Raw genomic sequence first — 19976 nt, forward strand, 5'->3', positions numbered from 1 at the left:
GAGGGTTGTCCTGAGGGATAGTAAAACGTCCTGACTTGACCGAGTGGAGTTCGGGGTAAGGAGGAGGTGAACCTTCCTTTGTACACAAGAGTGATTGTAATTCATCAACTTGAAGTAGCTTATTTGAATTAATCTACAAGCTCAAGAGGAGTTGAGTAGTTAATTGGTTTGCAAATTCTTTCCCTTTTATTTACTTATTGTTATATTACGATCTCTTAATTGCTTATCGATTGGCTTTTCGATTGGTTGTCTTCGATCCTTACAATTGGTATCAGAGCTTGGTCTCCTAGAGATTAAGCTCAATCGACTTTGGAGTAATGATGACAACCAATAATGCTATGTTTTTTGAAGGACATTCTGTTATTAGACCACCTGTGTTTAATGGGTCAAATTATATGAGTTGGAAAGAAAGAATGATTATCTTTTTGCAATCTATTGATATCGAATTGTGGTTTATTATTAGTGAAGGTCCATATGATGCCTCTCTTATAGATGAAAATACTCATGCATCTAGACCGAAAACAAGAAGTGAACTGACTGCTGTGGATAGAGTTCATCTCACCTTAAATGCAAAAGTCATGAATGTGTTATATTGTGCATTAGACTCAAATGAATCTATTCGAGTCAAGGGTTGCAAGTCAGCTAAAGAAATTTGGGACAAACTGAAAGAAATTCATGAAGGTAGTGAGAATGTTAGAGAACAAAAGAAGTCCATTCTAGTTACAAAGTATGAATCTTTCAAGATGGAACCTCATGAAAATGTTGATCAAATGTATTGTAGATTCAATGATCTCATTAAAGATTTAGAGGTGCTGGAAAAAGAATATTCTCTTGGTGAGAAAAATAGAAAAATCCTGAATGCCTTGTCCAATGATTGGGAAAATGAAGTGACTGCTATTGAGGAGGCTAGAGATTTGAATACTATGCCTATTGAATCTCTTATTAATTCTCTTACCTCTTATGAGCTGAAACTTAAGACTAAGGTGCAAGAGGAAGAGGATGCAAAAGTGCGAAAGAATATTGCTCTAAAAGCCTCACAAGATGAAGATGATTCTGACTCCCTCGATGAAGAAGATGTGGAAGGTGATGACAATGATATCGCTCTCATCACAAGAAGTTTCAAACAAATACTCAACAAGAGGAGATTCAGAAAAGGTGGACCTAGCAATTCATTCCCAAATCAGTTCAACAACTCGAGAAACAAAGGGAAGCTAGAGTTCAACAAAAAGCAAACTGATCAGTGCTTTGAATGCGGCCAACCTGGATACTATGCAAGTGACTGTCCAGTGATGAAGAAGAAAGAAGGAAGAAAACCAAGAATAAACAAATTTCAATTCACATGGAATGAATGCAATTCCGATGGCGAAATTGAAGAGGAAGATCAATCTGCTCAATTGGCTTTCATGGCCATTGGAGATGATGAGGTAACATCTTCTAACTCTCAATCTGATTGTGATGATGAAACTGAAGATGATCTTGAACATTTCATTATAAAATTGCATGATAGTTTGAAAGAATCTTATGCTAGAAACAAGAAGTTAAAACAGAAAATTAGTTTTTTACTTCGAGATAATGCAAATCTTTTTCAACAAAACAAAAAGTTGATTGCTGAAAATGATTACTTCAAAAAGAGTGAGACTGCTTTACATTTTGAGCTTGATAGAAAAGTAAAGCTTTGTGATTTGTTAAAAAAGGAGCAAGGTGGTTTGAAAAGAAGAATGGATGGTCTAAATGAGTTGCTTAAACACAAGAAACAAGTCTGTTTTCAAAAGAATAGATTGAATTCTAATTCAAATGAGTTTGCTATCCATAGGAGAAGACAAGTAAGATTTATTAAACCTGTTCATGTAAATAACTCTTTGGTTATGTGTAATTTTTGTTGTCAAAAAGGTCACATGAATAGTGATTGTTATGTGAGAAAGAATATGAGAAGAGGCATGAAATGCATGTGGATAGTTAGACATGATGCTAATTTTAACAAGTATGAGGTTTTGTCTAATTATTGCAGTGATTCTTGTTCATAACATTTTCTCTTTTGATACTTTGATCTGAGTTTTCGCTGATATCTTTGAATACTACTGAATCTATATGATGTCAAAAAAAAGTGATAAAAGAATAATGATGATCTCATGATGATTTGCTGCGATTGCTGTCATTTCTCTATTTTTTCTTGAAATATTGAATTCTCTGTTATTGTTGCTGGATTACAGTAGTTGATTTTTACTCTTATGATGACAAAAAGGGGGAGAAATGGATGCAATGTGTAAGGGGGAGTTATTCTGAGATGGATGCAATGTGTAAGGGGGAGTTATTCTGAGATTATGAGTTTGGCTCTTAAAAGTTTTGGTTGCAATGATTGAGGAGGAACTTATACTTATTTTTGTTTCTTTCCATCCATTGTTTTGTCATCATCAAAAAGGGGGAGATTGTTGATCTTGATCCCTATCTTTTGATGTTTACAAAACAAATGGATGTTACTAATGTCTCTTAAAAGATCTATTCAGTTATGAAGCAAATTAGTTCCAAAGATCAAGTACAATTGAAAGATGACAAAGTATGCTGAAACTGTCGGACGCTCAAGAAGTCAGGATCGGACGTCCGATAATCATTGCACAACTTCGGACGCATGCTTCGGACGTCCGATAGGATCCTTCGAAGTCGACGAAACTATCGGACGCTGAATATGTCTCTACCGGACGTCCGATAGAAACAAGATAATTTCTCAAATCTGTTTGTTTGCTGTCGGACGCACAAAGAGCTTGCACCGGACGTCCGAAAGAATTGAAGAAAATCTCTGAAACTCACTGCCTGCTGTCGGACGCATAAAACAGGGCTATCGGACGTCCGACACTACCAACGGCTAGTTGACTGTTCAGCTACTTTCTATCCGTTGGAAGCATTAATGAGGCACTTTCTTGGTCCTATATAAATAGTGGTTGGTCAGACATTTCAAACAACTTTTGCACACTGAAGATACAAAAGATCTAGAGTGATTTTAGTGAGAAAGTACTCTTCAAAGAAGATTTGTAGTCTTAGTGGTGTGAGGTTCATTGTAAGTTTTTCATTTGTGAGTGAATCTTTCATGAGTGTAGCTCTGTGAGGGTTGTCCTGAGGGATAGTAAAACGTCCTGACTTGACCGAGTGGAGTTCGGGGTAAGGAGGAGGTGAACCTTCCTTTGTACACAAGAGTGATTGTAATTCATCAACTTGAAGTAGCTTATTTGAATTAATCTACAAGCTCAAGAGGAGTTGAGTAGTTAATTGGTTTGCAAATTCTTTCCCTTTTATTTACTTATTGTTATATTACGATCTCTTAATTGCTTATCGATTGGCTTTTCGATTGGTTGTCTTCGATCCTTACAATTGGTATCAGAGCTTGGTCTCCTAGAGATTAAGCTCAATCGACTTTGGAGTAATGATGACAACCAATAATGCTATGTTTTTTGAAGGACATTCTGTTATTAGACCACCTGTGTTTAATGGGTCAAATTATATGAGTTGGAAAGAAAGAATGATTATCTTTTTGCAATCTATTGATATCGAATTGTGGTTTATTATTAGTGAAGGTCCATATGATGCCTCTCTTATAGATGAAAATACTCATGCATCTAGACCGAAAACAAGAAGTGAACTGACTGCTGTGGATAGAGTTCATCTCACCTTAAATGCAAAAGTCATGAATGTGTTATATTGTGCATTAGACTCAAATGAATCTATTCGAGTCAAGGGTTGCAAGTCAGCTAAAGAAATTTGGGACAAACTGAAAGAAATTCATGAAGGTAGTGAGAATGTTAGAGAACAAAAGAAGTCCATTCTAGTTACAAAGTATGAATCTTTCAAGATGGAACCTCATGAAAATGTTGATCAAATGTATTGTAGATTCAATGATCTCATTAAAGATTTAGAGGTGCTGGAAAAAGAATATTCTCTTGGTGAGAAAAATAGAAAAATCCTGAATGCCTTGTCCAATGATTGGGAAAATGAAGTGACTGCTATTGAGGAGGCTAGAGATTTGAATACTATGCCTATTGAATCTCTTATTAATTCTCTTACCTCTTATGAGCTGAAACTTAAGACTAAGGTGCAAGAGGAAGAGGATGCAAAAGTGCGAAAGAATATTGCTCTAAAAGCCTCACAAGATGAAGATGATTCTGACTCCCTCGATGAAGAAGATGTGGAAGGTGATGACAATGATATCGCTCTCATCACAAGAAGTTTCAAACAAATACTCAACAAGAGGAGATTCAGAAAAGGTGGACCTAGCAATTCATTCCCAAATCAGTTCAACAACTCGAGAAACAAAGGGAAGCTAGAGTTCAACAAAAAGCAAACTGATCAGTGCTTTGAATGCGGCCAACCTGGATACTATGCAAGTGACTGTCCAGTGATGAAGAAGAAAGAAGGAAGAAAACCAAGAATAAACAAATTTCAATTCACATGGAATGAATGCAATTCCGATGGCGAAATTGAAGAGGAAGATCAATCTGCTCAATTGGCTTTCATGGCCATTGGAGATGATGAGGTAACATCTTCTAACTCTCAATCTGATTGTGATGATGAAACTGAAGATGATCTTGAACATTTCATTATAAAATTGCATGATAGTTTGAAAGAATCTTATGCTAGAAACAAGAAGTTAAAACAGAAAATTAGTTTTTTACTTCGAGATAATGCAAATCTTTTTCAACAAAACAAAAAGTTGATTGCTGAAAATGATTACTTCAAAAAGAGTGAGACTGCTTTACATTTTGAGCTTGATAGAAAAGTAAAGCTTTGTGATTTGTTCAAAAAGGAGCAAGGTGATTTGAAAAGAAGAATGGATGGTCTAAATGAGTTGCTTAAACACAAGAAACAAGTCTGTTTTCAAAAGAATAGATTGAATTCTAATTCAATTGAGTTTGCTATCCATAGGAGAAGACAAGTAAGATTTATTAAACCTGTTCATGTAAATAACTCTTTGGTTATGTGTAATTTTTGTTGTCAAAAAGGTCACATGAATAGTGATTGTTATGTGAGAAAGAATATGAGAAGAGGCATGAAATGCATGTGGATAGTTAGACATGATGCTAATTTTAACAAGTATGAGGTTTTGTCTAATTATTGCAGTGATTCTTGTTCATAACATTTTCTCTTTTGATACTTTGATCTGAGTTTTCGCTGATATCTTTGAATACTACTGAATCTATATGATGTCAAAAAAAAGTGATAAAAGAATAATGATGATCTCATGATGATTTGCTGCGATTGCTGTCATTTCTCTATTTTTTCTTGAAATATTGAATTCTCTGTTATTGTTGCTGGATTACAGTAGTTGATTTTTACTCTTATGATGACAAAAAGGGGGAGAAATGGATGCAATGTGTAAGGGGGAGTTATTCTGAGATGGATGCAATGTGTAAGGGGGAGTTATTCTGAGATTATGAGTTTGGCTCTTAAAAGTTTTGGTTGCAATGATTGAGGAGGAACTTATACTTATTTTTGTTTCTTTCCATCCATTGTTTTGTCATCATCAAAAAGGGGGAGATTGTTGATCTTGATCCCTATCTTTTGATGTTTACAAAACAAATGGATGTTACTAATGTCTCTTAAAAGATCTATTCAGTTATGAAGCAAATTAGTTCCAAAGATCAAGTACAATTGAAAGATGACAAAGTATGCTGAAACTGTCGGACGCTCAAGAAGTCAGGATCGGACGTCCGATAATCATTGCACAACTTCGGACGCATGCTTCGGACGTCCGATAGGATCCTTCGAAGTCGACGAAACTATCGGACGCTGAATATGTCTCTACCGGACGTCCGATAGAAACAAGATAATTTCTCAAATCTGTTTGTTTGCTGTCGGACGCACAAAGAGCTTGCACCGGACGTCCGAAAGAATTGAAGAAAATCTCTGAAACTCACTGCCTGCTGTCGGACGCATAAAACAGGGCTATCGGACGTCCGACACTACCAACGGCTAGTTGACTGTTCAGCTACTTTCTATCCGTTGGAAGCATTAATGAGGCACTTTCTTGGTCCTATATAAATAGTGGTTGGTCAGACATTTCAAACAACTTTTGCACACTGAAGATACAAAAGATCTAGAGTGATTTTAGTGAGAAAGTACTCTTCAAAGAAGATTTGTAGTCTTAGTGGTGTGAGGTTCATTGTAAGTTTTTCATTTGTGAGTGAATCTTTCATGAGTGTAGCTCTGTGAGGGTTGTCCTGAGGGATAGTAAAACGTCCTGACTTGACCGAGTGGAGTTCGGGGTAAGGAGGAGGTGAACCTTCCTTTGTACACAAGAGTGATTGTAATTCATCAACTTGAAGTAGCTTATTTGAATTAATCTACAAGCTCAAGAGGAGTTGAGTAGTTAATTGGTTTGCAAATTCTTTCCCTTTTATTTACTTATTGTTATATTACGATCTCTTAATTGCTTATCGATTGGCTTTTCGATTGGTTGTCTTCGATCCTTACAATTGGTATCAGAGCTTGGTCTCCTAGAGATTAAGCTCAATCGACTTTGGAGTAATGATGACAACCAATAATGCTATGTTTTTTGAAGGACATTCTGTTATTAGACCACCTGTGTTTAATGGGTCAAATTATATGAGTTGGAAAGAAAGAATGATTATCTTTTTGCAATCTATTGATATCGAATTGTGGTTTATTATTAGTGAAGGTCCATATGATGCCTCTCTTATAGATGAAAATACTCATGCATCTAGACCGAAAACAAGAAGTGAACTGACTGCTGTGGATAGAGTTCATCTCACCTTAAATGCAAAAGTCATGAATGTGTTATATTGTGCATTAGACTCAAATGAATCTATTCGAGTCAAGGGTTGCAAGTCAGCTAAAGAAATTTGGGACAAACTGAAAGAAATTCATGAAGGTAGTGAGAATGTTAGAGAACAAAAGAAGTCCATTCTAGTTACAAAGTATGAATCTTTCAAGATGGAACCTCATGAAAATGTTGATCAAATGTATTGTAGATTCAATGATCTCATTAAAGATTTAGAGGTGCTGGAAAAAGAATATTCTCTTGGTGAGAAAAATAGAAAAATCCTGAATGCCTTGTCCAATGATTGGGAAAATGAAGTGACTGCTATTGAGGAGGCTAGAGATTTGAATACTATGCCTATTGAATCTCTTATTAATTCTCTTACCTCTTATGAGCTGAAACTTAAGACTAAGGTGCAAGAGGAAGAGGATGCAAAAGTGCGAAAGAATATTGCTCTAAAAGCCTCACAAGATGAAGATGATTCTGACTCCCTCGATGAAGAAGATGTGGAAGGTGATGACAATGATATCGCTCTCATCACAAGAAGTTTCAAACAAATACTCAACAAGAGGAGATTCAGAAAAGGTGGACCTAGCAATTCATTCCCAAATCAGTTCAACAACTCGAGAAACAAAGGGAAGCTAGAGTTCAACAAAAAGCAAACTGATCAGTGCTTTGAATGCGGCCAACCTGGATACTATGCAAGTGACTGTCCAGTGATGAAGAAGAAAGAAGGAAGAAAACCAAGAATAAACAAATTTCAATTCACATGGAATGAATGCAATTCCGATGGCGAAATTGAAGAGGAAGATCAATCTGCTCAATTGGCTTTCATGGCCATTGGAGATGATGAGGTAACATCTTCTAACTCTCAATCTGATTGTGATGATGAAACTGAAGATGATCTTGAACATTTCATTATAAAATTGCATGATACTTTGAAAGAATCTTATGCTAGAAACAAGAAGTTAAAACAGAAAATTAGTTTTTTACTTCGAGATAATGCAAATCTTTTTCAACAAAACAAAAAGTTGATTGCTGAAAATGATTACTTCAAAAAGAGTGAGACTGCTTTACATTTTGAGCTTGATAGAAAAGTAAAGCTTTGTGATTTGTTCAAAAAGGAGCAAGGTGATTTGAAAAGAAGAATGGATGGTCTAAATGAGTTGCTTAAACACAAGAAACAAGTCTGTTTTCAAAAGAATAGATTGAATTCTAATTCAATTGAGTTTGCTATCCATAGGAGAAGACAAGTAAGATTTATTAAACCTGTTCATGTAAATAACTCTTTGGTTATGTGTAATTTTTGTTGTCAAAAAGGTCACATGAATAGTGATTGTTATGTGAGAAAGAATATGAGAAGAGGCATGAAATGCATGTGGATAGTTAGACATGATGCTAATTTTAACAAGTATGAGGTTTTGTCTAATTATTGCAGTGATTCTTGTTCATAACATTTTCTCTTTTGATACTTTGATCTGAGTTTTCGCTGATATCTTTGAATACTACTGAATCTATATGATGTCAAAAAAAAGTGATAAAAGAATAATGATGATCTCATGATGATTTGCTGCGATTGCTGTCATTTCTCTATTTTTTCTTGAAATATTGAATTCTCTGTTATTGTTGCTGGATTACAGTAGTTGATTTTTACTCTTATGATGACAAAAAGGGGGAGAAATGGATGCAATGTGTAAGGGGGAGTTATTCTGAGATGGATGCAATGTGTAAGGGGGAGTTATTCTGAGATTATGAGTTTGGCTCTTAAAAGTTTTGGTTGCAATGATTGAGGAGGAACTTATACTTATTTTTGTTTCTTTCCATCCATTGTTTTGTCATCATCAAAAAGGGGGAGATTGTTGATCTTGATCCCTATCTTTTGATGTTTACAAAACAAATGGATGTTACTAATGTCTCTTAAAAGATCTATTCAGTTATGAAGCAAATTAGTTCCAAAGATCAAGTACAATTGAAAGATGACAAAGTATGCTGAAACTGTCGGACGCTCAAGAAGTCAGGATCGGACGTCCGATAATCATTGCACAACTTCGGACGCATGCTTCGGACGTCCGATAGGATCTTTCGAAGTCGACGAAACTATCGGACGCTGAATATGTCTCTACCGGACGTCCGATAGAAACAAGATAATTTCTCAAATCTGTTTGTTTGCTGTCGGACGCACAAAGAGCTTGCACCGGACGTCCGAAAGAATTGAAGAAAATCTCTGAAACTCACTGCCTGCTGTCGGACGCATAAAACAGGGCTATCGGACGTCCGACACTACCAACGGCTAGTTGACTGTTCAGCTACTTTCTATCCGTTGGAAGCATTAATGAGGCACTTTCTTGGTCCTATATAAATAGTGGTTGGTCAGACATTTCAAACAACTTTTGCACACTGAAGATACAAAAGATCTAGAGTGATTTTAGTGAGAAAGTACTCTTCAAAGAAGATTTGTAGTCTTAGTGGTGTGAGGTTCATTGTAAGTTTTTCATTTGTGAGTGAATCTTTCATGAGTGTAGCTCTGTGAGGGTTGTCCTGAGGGATAGTAAAACGTCCTGACTTGACCGAGTGGAGTTCGGGGTAAGGAGGAGGTGAACCTTCCTTTGTACACAAGAGTGATTGTAATTCATCAACTTGAAGTAGCTTATTTGAATTAATCTACAAGCTCAAGAGGAGTTGAGTAGTTAATTGGTTTGCAAATTCTTTCCCTTTTATTTACTTATTGTTATATTACGATCTCTTAATTGCTTATCGATTGGCTTTTCGATTGGTTGTCTTCGATCCTTACAATTGGTATCAGAGCTTGGTCTCCTAGAGATTAAGCTCAATCGACTTTGGAGTAATGATGACAACCAATAATGCTATGTTTTTTGAAGGACATTCTGTTATTAGACCACCTGTGTTTAATGGGTCAAATTATATGAGTTGGAAAGAAAGAATGATTATCTTTTTGCAATCTATTGATATCGAATTGTGGTTTATTATTAGTGAAGGTCCATATGATGCCTCTCTTATAGATGAAAATACTCATGCATCTAGACCGAAAACAAGAAGTGAACTGACTGCTGTGGATAGAGTTCATCTCACCTTAAATGCAAAAGTCATGAATGTGTTATATTGTGCATTAGACTCAAATGAATCTATTCGAGTCAAGGGTTGCAAGTCAGCTAAAGAAATTTGGGACAAACTGAAAGAAATTCATGAAGGTAGTGAGAATGTTAGAGAACAAAAGAAGTCCATTCTAGTTACAAAGTATGAATCTTTCAAGATGGAACCTCATGAAAATGTTGATCAAATGTATTGTAGATTCAATGATCTCATTAAAGATTTAGAGGTGCTGGAAAAAGAATATTCTCTTGGTGAGAAAAATAGAAAAATCCTGAATGCCTTGTCCAATGATTGGGAAAATGAAGTGACTGCTATTGAGGAGGCTAGAGATTTGAATACTATGCCTATTGAATCTCTTATTAATTCTCTTACCTCTTATGAGCTGAAACTTAAGACTAAGGTGCAAGAGGAAGAGGATGCAAAAGTGCGAAAGAATATTGCTCTAAAAGCCTCACAAGATGAAGATGATTCTGACTCCCTCGATGAAGAAGATGTGGAAGGTGATGACAATGATATCGCTCTCATCACAAGAAGTTTCAAACAAATACTCAACAAGAGGAGATTCAGAAAAGGTGGACCTAGCAATTCATTCCCAAATCAGTTCAACAACTCGAGAAACAAAGGGAAGCTAGAGTTCAACAAAAAGCAAACTGATCAGTGCTTTGAATGCGGCCAACCTGGATACTATGCAAGTGACTGTCCAGTGATGAAGAAGAAAGAAGGAAGAAAACCAAGAATAAACAAATTTCAATTCACATGGAATGAATGCAATTCCGATGGCGAAATTGAAGAGGAAGATCAATCTGCTCAATTGGCTTTCATGGCCATTGGAGATGATGAGGTAACATCTTCTAACTCTCAATCTGATTGTGATGATGAAACTGAAGATGATCTTGAACATTTCATTATAAAATTGCATGATACTTTGAAAGAATCTTATGCTAGAAACAAGAAGTTAAAACAGAAAATTAGTTTTTTACTTCGAGATAATGCAAATCTTTTTCAACAAAACAAAAAGTTGATTGCTGAAAATGATTACTTCAAAAAGAGTGAGACTGCTTTACATTTTGAGCTTGATAGAAAAGTAAAGCTTTGTGATTTGTTCAAAAAGGAGCAAGGTGATTTGAAAAGAAGAATGGATGGTCTAAATGAGTTGCTTAAACACAAGAAACAAGTCTGTTTTCAAAAGAATAGATTGAATTCTAATTCAATTGAGTTTGCTATCCATAGGAGAAGACAAGTAAGATTTATTAAACCTGTTCATGTAAATAACTCTTTGGTTATGTGTAATTTTTGTTGTCAAAAAGGTCACATGAATAGTGATTGTTATGTGAGAAAGAATATGAGAAGAGGCATGAAATGCATGTGGATAGTTAGACATGATGCTAATTTTAACAAGTATGAGGTTTTGTCTAATTATTGCAGTGATTCTTGTTCATAACATTTTCTCTTTTGATACTTTGATCTGAGTTTTCGCTGATATCTTTGAATACTACTGAATCTATATGATGTCAAAAAAAAGTGATAAAAGAATAATGATGATCTCATGATGATTTGCTGCGATTGCTGTCATTTCTCTATTTTTTCTTGAAATATTGAATTCTCTGTTATTGTTGCTGGATTACAGTAGTTGATTTTTACTCTTATGATGACAAAAAGGGGGAGAAATGGATGCAATGTGTAAGGGGGAGTTATTCTGAGATGGATGCAATGTGTAAGGGGGAGTTATTCTGAGATTATGAGTTTGGCTCTTAAAAGTTTTGGTTGCAATGATTGAGGAGGAACTTATACTTATTTTTGTTTCTTTCCATCCATTGTTTTGTCATCATCAAAAAGGGGGAGATTGTTGATCTTGATCCCTATCTTTTGATGTTTACAAAACAAATGGATGTTACTAATGTCTCTTAAAAGATCTATTCAGTTATGAAGCAAATTAGTTCCAAAGATCAAGTACAATTGAAAGATGACAAAGTATGCTGAAACTGTCGGACGCTCAAGAAGTCAGGATCGGACGTCCGATAATCATTGCACAACTTCGGACGCATGCTTCGGACGTCCGATAGGATCTTTCGAAGTCGACGAAACTATCGGACGCTGAATATGTCTCTACCGGACGTCCGATAGAAACAAGATAATTTCTCAAATCTGTTTGTTTGCTGTCGGACGCACAAAGAGCTTGCACCGGACGTCCGAAAGAATTGAAGAAAATCTCTGAAACTCACTGCCTGCTGTCGGACGCATAAAACAGGGCTATCGGACGTCCGACACTACCAACGGCTAGTTGACTGTTCAGCTACTTTCTATCCGTTGGAAGCATTAATGAGGCACTTTCTTGGTCCTATATAAATAGTGGTTGGTCAGACATTTCAAACAACTTTTGCACACTGAAGATACAAAAGATCTAGAGTGATTTTAGTGAGAAAGTACTCTTCAAAGAAGATTTGTAGTCTTAGTGGTGTGAGGTTCATTGTAAGTTTTTCATTTGTGAGTGAATCTTTCATGAGTGTAGCTCTGTGAGGGTTGTCCTGAGGGATAGTAAAACGTCCTGACTTGACCGAGTGGAGTTCGGGGTAAGGAGGAGGTGAACCTTCCTTTGTACACAAGAGTGATTGTAATTCATCAACTTGAAGTAGCTTATTTGAATTAATCTACAAGCTCAAGAGGAGTTGAGTAGTTAATTGGTTTGCAAATTCTTTCCCTTTTATTTACTTATTGTTATATTACGATCTCTTAATTGCTTATCGATTGGCTTTTCGATTGGTTGTCTTCGATCCTTACAATTGGTATCAGAGCTTGGTCTCCTAGAGATTAAGCTCAATCGACTTTGGAGTAATGATGACAACCAATAATGCTATGTTTTTTGAAGGACATTCTGTTATTAGACCACCTGTGTTTAATGGGTCAAATTATATGAGTTGGAAACTAATGGGATGAACCAATACTCAGTGAGGCCAAGAAAGTCATGCAAGCACATAGTTCAAGTATCAATAACATTTATGCCATAAATAAAGCGATAAAGTCAAGAAATTCACGATTAACAATTTAAACACACTTGAGTAGGATACAAGAGCTCTCAGGAGCTAATTTCCACATGCTTTGTCAATGCTCGATCCACTACCTCCACGAGTTAACACTCCGTCACCCGGGTAGATTTTGAAGTCCGTAGAAACTCTACTTACTACCTCCAGCCAACATTCCACCCTCTCGGATTCGTAACCAAACACGCACGAAAAAGGCTATACTCGACGAGTATGCCGAACAAGATCTCAAAAGATCAAGTTTTGTTTTGTTATTCTCTTGGTTTATCCAGCTTCTCGACCAAGCCCATGCCAGTTCGAGTTGCAAGATTGGCAAAGAGAATTGGGCATTCCCATAAGTCTAGGAGGTTCATTCCACTCGACAACACGACATGCACGCGTAAACAAGTATATTTTTTTTTTCCTGACGAGATTCACTCCAATCGACTTTGAAAATCAAGTTTAAAGTAAGTAAAGTTCGAGTAAAGGAGAGCGAGTGTGATAAAGTGCACACTCATCTCATCAAGTGATATTCACGTATATAAGCAGATAAATCAAGTAAACACAACAAGTCATGCACTTGACACTCACCGATTCAAAAGAAGTGAACAAACAAAGCTTTAGGTGTCCGCACCAAGATTCCCTTCGAAATCTCCTTGAGTGCCTGGACAATTAACAAATATTTTTCACTCATAATCACGTATTAATCAAGAAACAAGGCACACTTAATTTGACTAGTTGATACTTCAAACACGAACCTTAACCACTCAAAATAAAGGTTCAAAAGTGAGGATTTATTAACACAAGAAAAACTGATTTTCTTCACGAAATCGAGTTTAAAACGATCAATCATTATCAAAGGGTAGAGAAAAGTTTCCAAAAACTCATTTCTCATCAAGTTCGAAAATTTCAGATTTAAGGAGCAATTTTTGAAAAGTCATATCTTGCACTCCTTAGGTCCAAAATTGGAAATTTTTATACCGTTGGAATCTTGTTTCAAAGTACTAAAAGTTATTAGAAGACACTTTTCCAAGATTCAAAATAAAACCTCTCACAAGCAACCAAACCAGTCGGCCAGCATGAAAAGAGGGTTTTCCAGATTTGCTGCAGTTTGGGACTTGGACCATAACTCACTCAATGCAGGTTGGAATTGGGAATGGTTGATGGCGTTGAAAACTAGATTCAAAAGGCTACAATTCATCAGAACAACTCATTTTGAAATTCAGTTGGCAAGTGAGAGAAAACAGAGCCACAAGTTTCAGCTTCTAGCTTTCCCTCGGTTTGACAATGAAACAGGACAGCAGAATTTGCTCAATTACCACAGATGACTCGGTTCGAATTAGAAGGTGCATGATACACCTTTAGAAAACTACAGATGTCTAGTTTTGAATGCAGCTGACGGCACTCAATTCCGACGTTTGGGCACAGCGATATGTTCGTTCAAAGAACACTGCCAGAGGACCACTGTTACACATTTTCCAGATTTTGTTCTTGCCAAAATTCAATTTTTATTCAACCAATCCAAATGATTTTTGGTAGAAACTTTATACACACCACACACAACATATATACATCAGTTTCACAATCATTTGATCACCAAAAATTAAAACCAAGTGCACAGAAATAATAGGGTAGAATTCGGTCAGCTTCCTATGAAAATTTCCTTCGATTTTCCTTTCACTTTTCTAACTAATATCCTCTTGTTTAACACATAATTACCTCAAAAAACATTCATTATCACCATATCAGTCCAATATATCCATTGTGGGATTTCATAGAGCCCACTCCAACATTTGAACTCAAACCACAACAATAACCCTGAAGCTACAAGCTTCCCAGCAAAAATAATCCCACTAAAGTTAAGATTAAGTGATCGGATGATTACCTCCTACACTTTGGAATAAAATCAGAAATTTTTTGGTCCCAAAAGCTCCTAAGAAAACCAGAAAGATGAGGTCCTCCACCAAGAGTAAGTGAATCTCCAAGTATTTGTGAGTTTGTGTGAAAAATTTGAGTGAAAATGGAAGCTCAAATGAGGTGAAATGAAGAGAGGCTCTTCTCCTTCTTCCCTTGGAAGCTTTCGGCCAGCAAGAATGAGAAGAGAGAGAGACGGTGGCTGATAACTAAAGCTTCCCTTGGAAGCTTGGAAACTTGGGGCCAAAGTTTGTCTCAAAAGTCAACTACCAAAAGTTTCGCGCGCTCGCGTTTCGTGTCCGTTTTCTCTCGGGTTCGTTTCACTTGTGCACTATATCTTTAATGTACTTCCTTTAACATTACAATTATTCACTCTTAGTAGTCTAGAATAAGTTTCTTAATCTCTACTTAGCTGTTCCGGCTCGATATACGTGAATTTTCGATTCACGCGCGATAAAGCGAAATTATTTTTTTTAACTCATTCACCACTAATGCCTCAATTAACTTTTCTTTATCTATTATTATTCATTCTTAATTCTCCAAGACTAATGCACTCTCGGATTGAATTTATCTTGAAAAACGTGTACTCGTTATTTCTTACCGAACGAGCCTCCGAAAAATAAATTTCTCTAACGAAACATTTTAAAAACGTAAGTGAGACATTGTTTCGTGTAAATGGATTTAAAATGGTTGAAATAAATTATTCGGAGAAAACGGGTGAATAAATATTTAAATAAGCTAGTAATATACGATAAAATAAGAAAATTTTCGGGTCCTCACACAGTGCATAGCAAACAACCGAATACAAATATTCATCCCTTTTTTTGTGGGAAACTCAAATGCAGATGCAGATGCAGGTTGTAACATGGTAGTAGTGGGACGGAGTAGTACTGTGGCAGTCGGTAGCTTCTTCTTCTTTTTTTTTCTTTTTTTGGGTAATACTTGTCCTACTAATACTACTTATAGATTCTTAAAAAAATTTAAAAACCTTTTTGACTTTTATATAAAAAAAATTTTACATGAAAAAGTTGTAGGGACAAGTGAAAATGCAGTGGGACAGAAGTGGAGAGGGAGGTGTGTGCAAGCGTGAGTGTGAGAGTGAGGAGACGTAGAGGAGGTCAGAGGTGGTGGAAAAAAGATAAAGGTAAAATGGAGAGAGAGAGATATAAGGAGATTATATTGAACAAAAGAAGGGAAATGAGTATATTGGTGAAGCAGTAGACTAGTAGTAGTGTATCTTCTCTCATTCGTCACATGTCCCCCAACACCCTTATCTTCTTCTCTCGTCACTCTTTTTTTTTTTTCTTCTTATCATTTCAAAGCTGCTGCAACTACTACTATTGATGAGGAAAATTCCACTAAAGAAAAGGCTATCGGGCTAACTTGAATTTTTTTTTTTAAAAAAAAAACTGCAGCCTGCCAGATGTTTTGGAAATTTATCATGGTTGCCGGGCTTACTTGAAGTTAAAAAAAAAAAGAAGCTGCAGGCTGTCGGGCTGACAGCCCAGCAGAATTTTTTTACAAATTTCCAGTGGATGCTAGGCTGAACCAGTCCAGCTGCCAAACATTTATTAAAAAACAAAAATTCTCTTGGTTGCCAGGCTGTGTCATAGTTTTGTACCAAAACTCTGTCAGAATGTTATTGTTGTAATTTTTTTTTTCAAACAACAATCAAAGGAATTAGCCTATAAAATGACTAATCAGTAGAGAAACTGCTGTATTTGCCGGCAAACTCAAATTGTTTTGTAAACCTGAAGGTTTGAGCACATCAGTTTCAAAAACCTTTTTCGGTTATTTGATTTTTCCTGAAGAAATTTTTGATATCATACGTGAAAAGAATCCTCATAAAAGATGCATATCTCTGTGTTACATTCTGTGAATGCTTTTGTCAATTAGGAATTTAAATGTTAGTCCATGCAGTTACTGAGTCCAATTTTTCAGAAAAAGAAAGAAAGAAAGTTCTTGAACTGATTACATGAGCAGGGGAGGAAAAACGAAAAAGTATATCAAATGTGAGAAAATCAAACCTCATCGTCATTTCAAATGTACTTCAGTATCATCCATAATACAATTCACAGTGATAGTCAACAATATTTTAAAAGGTGAAGGCGTTGGACTGGGCATTTTATGTCTGTCCAAACGGAGCGAAAGCCCCGAGGCTTGGGGCACAAGTCCCACAAATTTTGATTTTTTAATTATATAAAAAATAAATATAAAATAATACTACAACATTATAATATGTATACACACACATATATGTATATGTATATGTATATACATAGTGTGTGTATATGTCATTAATAAATATAAAAAATTGATAAAATTAAGAAAATTACAAAAATATTGTTGTTGTCCAATGAGTAAAATCACAACATAACTATAACTCATACAATAGTCATCTAGAATCATGTTAATAAAAAATAGTTATATTATTGAATCAAAGAAAAGCAAAAAAAAAGGAAACATAGTCATGAATGGTTTTATCTTGTATTTTTCTCAAACTATTTCCAATGAGAAAATAAATGGAATCATTCTTCAAAATTATTAAACAATAATAAGGGCAGCAAACGAAGATAAGGAAGATAAAATAGTAAAATCAAAGTTCAAAATTTAAAAATACACGAAAAATATAAAAACGCCCAACGCTCCAAACGTCTGGGAGTTCGCCTCACATTACAAGGCAAACACCCAACAACACTTATGCTCCATTCAAACGCTCTGAGATATTTGGGACTCATTGTGAGGACTCGTATTTTTATTTTTATTTTTACTTATTTTAAAATTATTTGCATTGGTGTTATTTAATTTTATTATTTTAGCATGAATTTTTCTTAAATTATATTTTTATCGTTAACGCATCAAAAAATTTTCAAAAGTCGCGCCGGCACGACTAATTGGAAATTTGTAGAATTAATATTAGACTAGTAAGTATGAGTATTTGTAGAGTTAGAGGAACTACCTTGGAGGATTAGTATTTAAGTGTAGCAAACGAGAGGGAAATTGGTAGTGCAAGACACTATTCGCCACTATTCGAAGTTGACTTTTTTCACCACACATAAGGCTAGTTTTCTTCCAACTTTTCACCACAAAATCAAAACATTTCACTCCCTCACTCTCTCTCATCCTCTTGGCCGAAAATTAGAAGCTCAAAGGGGGGAAGAAAAATTTCATCTTTTGCTCTTCAATCTTGCTCAAAGATCTTCATCCAACCATCAAAACTTTGGGTTTTTGCTCTAGCTAGAAGGAAGGTGCAATCTTGTGGTGATTTTTGGTGAAAGTGTTGGTGAAAGTCTTGCATTCAACTAGGGTTCAAGAACTTGAAGAGGTAACAAGTTCATCCTTCTTTGCTCTTTAAATTTTACAAAGATTAGTGGTTGAATTACATGGGTTTGAAACCCTAATAAAGAATCTAGGCTAGAGGACTTGAGGAAACCTTGTTCCTTGCTTCCTTGCTTTACATCCTAGGCTAGTGGTCTTGAGGTGGCCTTTTAGGCAGTGGACTTGAGGTTTCTTGCTTGATTGTTGTTGATGTTGTGATGAGTGACTTGATATTGGCTTGATAAGTGGAGAGAAAATTGGAAGAAACTCATGAGAAGTGCTGGCCGAATCTGCTACCTTGCTGTTTTGCTTGGATTTCAAATTTTTGTTGCTTATATGGCTGCTAAAATGCTTGTTATATGTTGTATTATGTGTGTGAAAATTGTTTTTCAAAAATTATTTCAAGTGGTTACATAAAACTTGGGTTTTGATGAAAGGAAGAAATCTGGAAAATAGCTACCAGGCTAGCCGACTAAGGATACTTTGTATGAGCATAAATCTTTGTACAAAAGTCAAAATCAAGTACCGTTTATGGCATTTGAAACTAGACACCAAGAGATTTTCAACGGTATAAAATTCCCCTACTAATTCATTTTGAGCGAGCCGTAGCGATCCGGCAAAGTGGACTGATTTACTTCACCTGTTTATCCTAGAAAACCATACAGCTGCATCTTGTGGCTCAATTTCGTCCCTCTTGTGAAATGAATTTGACAACGATTTCTTCTGATGATTTATAGAATTTTGAACCTAGTTTTCAACGCCATAAACCATTCCCAATTTGGACTTGTATAGAGTTATTTATGGCCTGATTTCAAAACTGTGTCGAAGCTTGGTGACTGAAAATCTGCTGAACAGGTTGGAAAAAACCAGCCTTCTCAAAACTGTTGTATCTTGCTGTTCGAAAATCTAAATTGAGTTCCGCTTGATGTGTTTGAAACTTTACTTGAAATTCTTGCTGTGCTATAAATTTCAGAGTCTAATTCAATTTCTGTGAATTTTTTCGAATTTTCAAACTTTACTGAAAAATCAAGATTGTTTCTGTCCTGTTATAATAAACAGTAAGTTCGAGCTGAGATTTGAATGCTTTCTGATTTGAATCCGAGAAAAGTGTCTTTTGGAAAGTTTTAGTACTATGAATCTAGTTTCCAATTTTTGGTCTTACCAAACTCAAGATCTGATTTTTCCAAGTATTGTCGCGTAAAGCTGAAAATTTCTGATTTCTTAATAAATGAACTTTTAAGAACTTCCAACCTCTTACCTTGATTTTTCCACTTTCTTGATTTCAAATGTATCCCTATTGAACTTCTCTCGCTAATGTATCTCTCATTTCCTCAAAGTTTTACACTTTTAACAAGTTACCTTAATTAAAACGGTCAAGACTTGTACTTGGCTTTTAGCCACCATTTTCGAATTTCTAAGTGAAGCTTACTTGCTAGACTTGTCCATATGTTGGCCTTGATATTTATACTAGAGTTGGCAATCATACAAACATTTTAAAAAGAATGATTTGAAAGGTTTCTTGTGAACTTAATTAGTAATACTCGGAATGGTTTGGCCAAGTTTCCAAGTAAAAATATGTTCATCCTCCTTATTTGAAAGCCAAAGTTTCTATCGCCATAGTCTCCTAAGTTTATGCCCTCGATTTAACTGTTGAAAATGAACGTTAAGTGAGTCTTTTACTAAAAGAAAACTTAAGAAATTTCACTCGATTTACATTTACAACTTGAAGTGGTAGCTAAAGAAGGTAATGAGCCGTTAGTGGCTGTTTTACTAGACTTTAACTAAATGAGTTTGGAAAATATGAAAGCTCACTTATACTTGAAACTTGGGCGTTTAATTAGGGAATTTTG

This window comes from Coffea arabica, chromosome 6e (genome assembly GCF_036785885.1).
Source record: "Coffea arabica cultivar ET-39 chromosome 6e, Coffea Arabica ET-39 HiFi, whole genome shotgun sequence".
Classification (NCBI taxonomy): domain Eukaryota; kingdom Viridiplantae; phylum Streptophyta; class Magnoliopsida; order Gentianales; family Rubiaceae; genus Coffea; species Coffea arabica.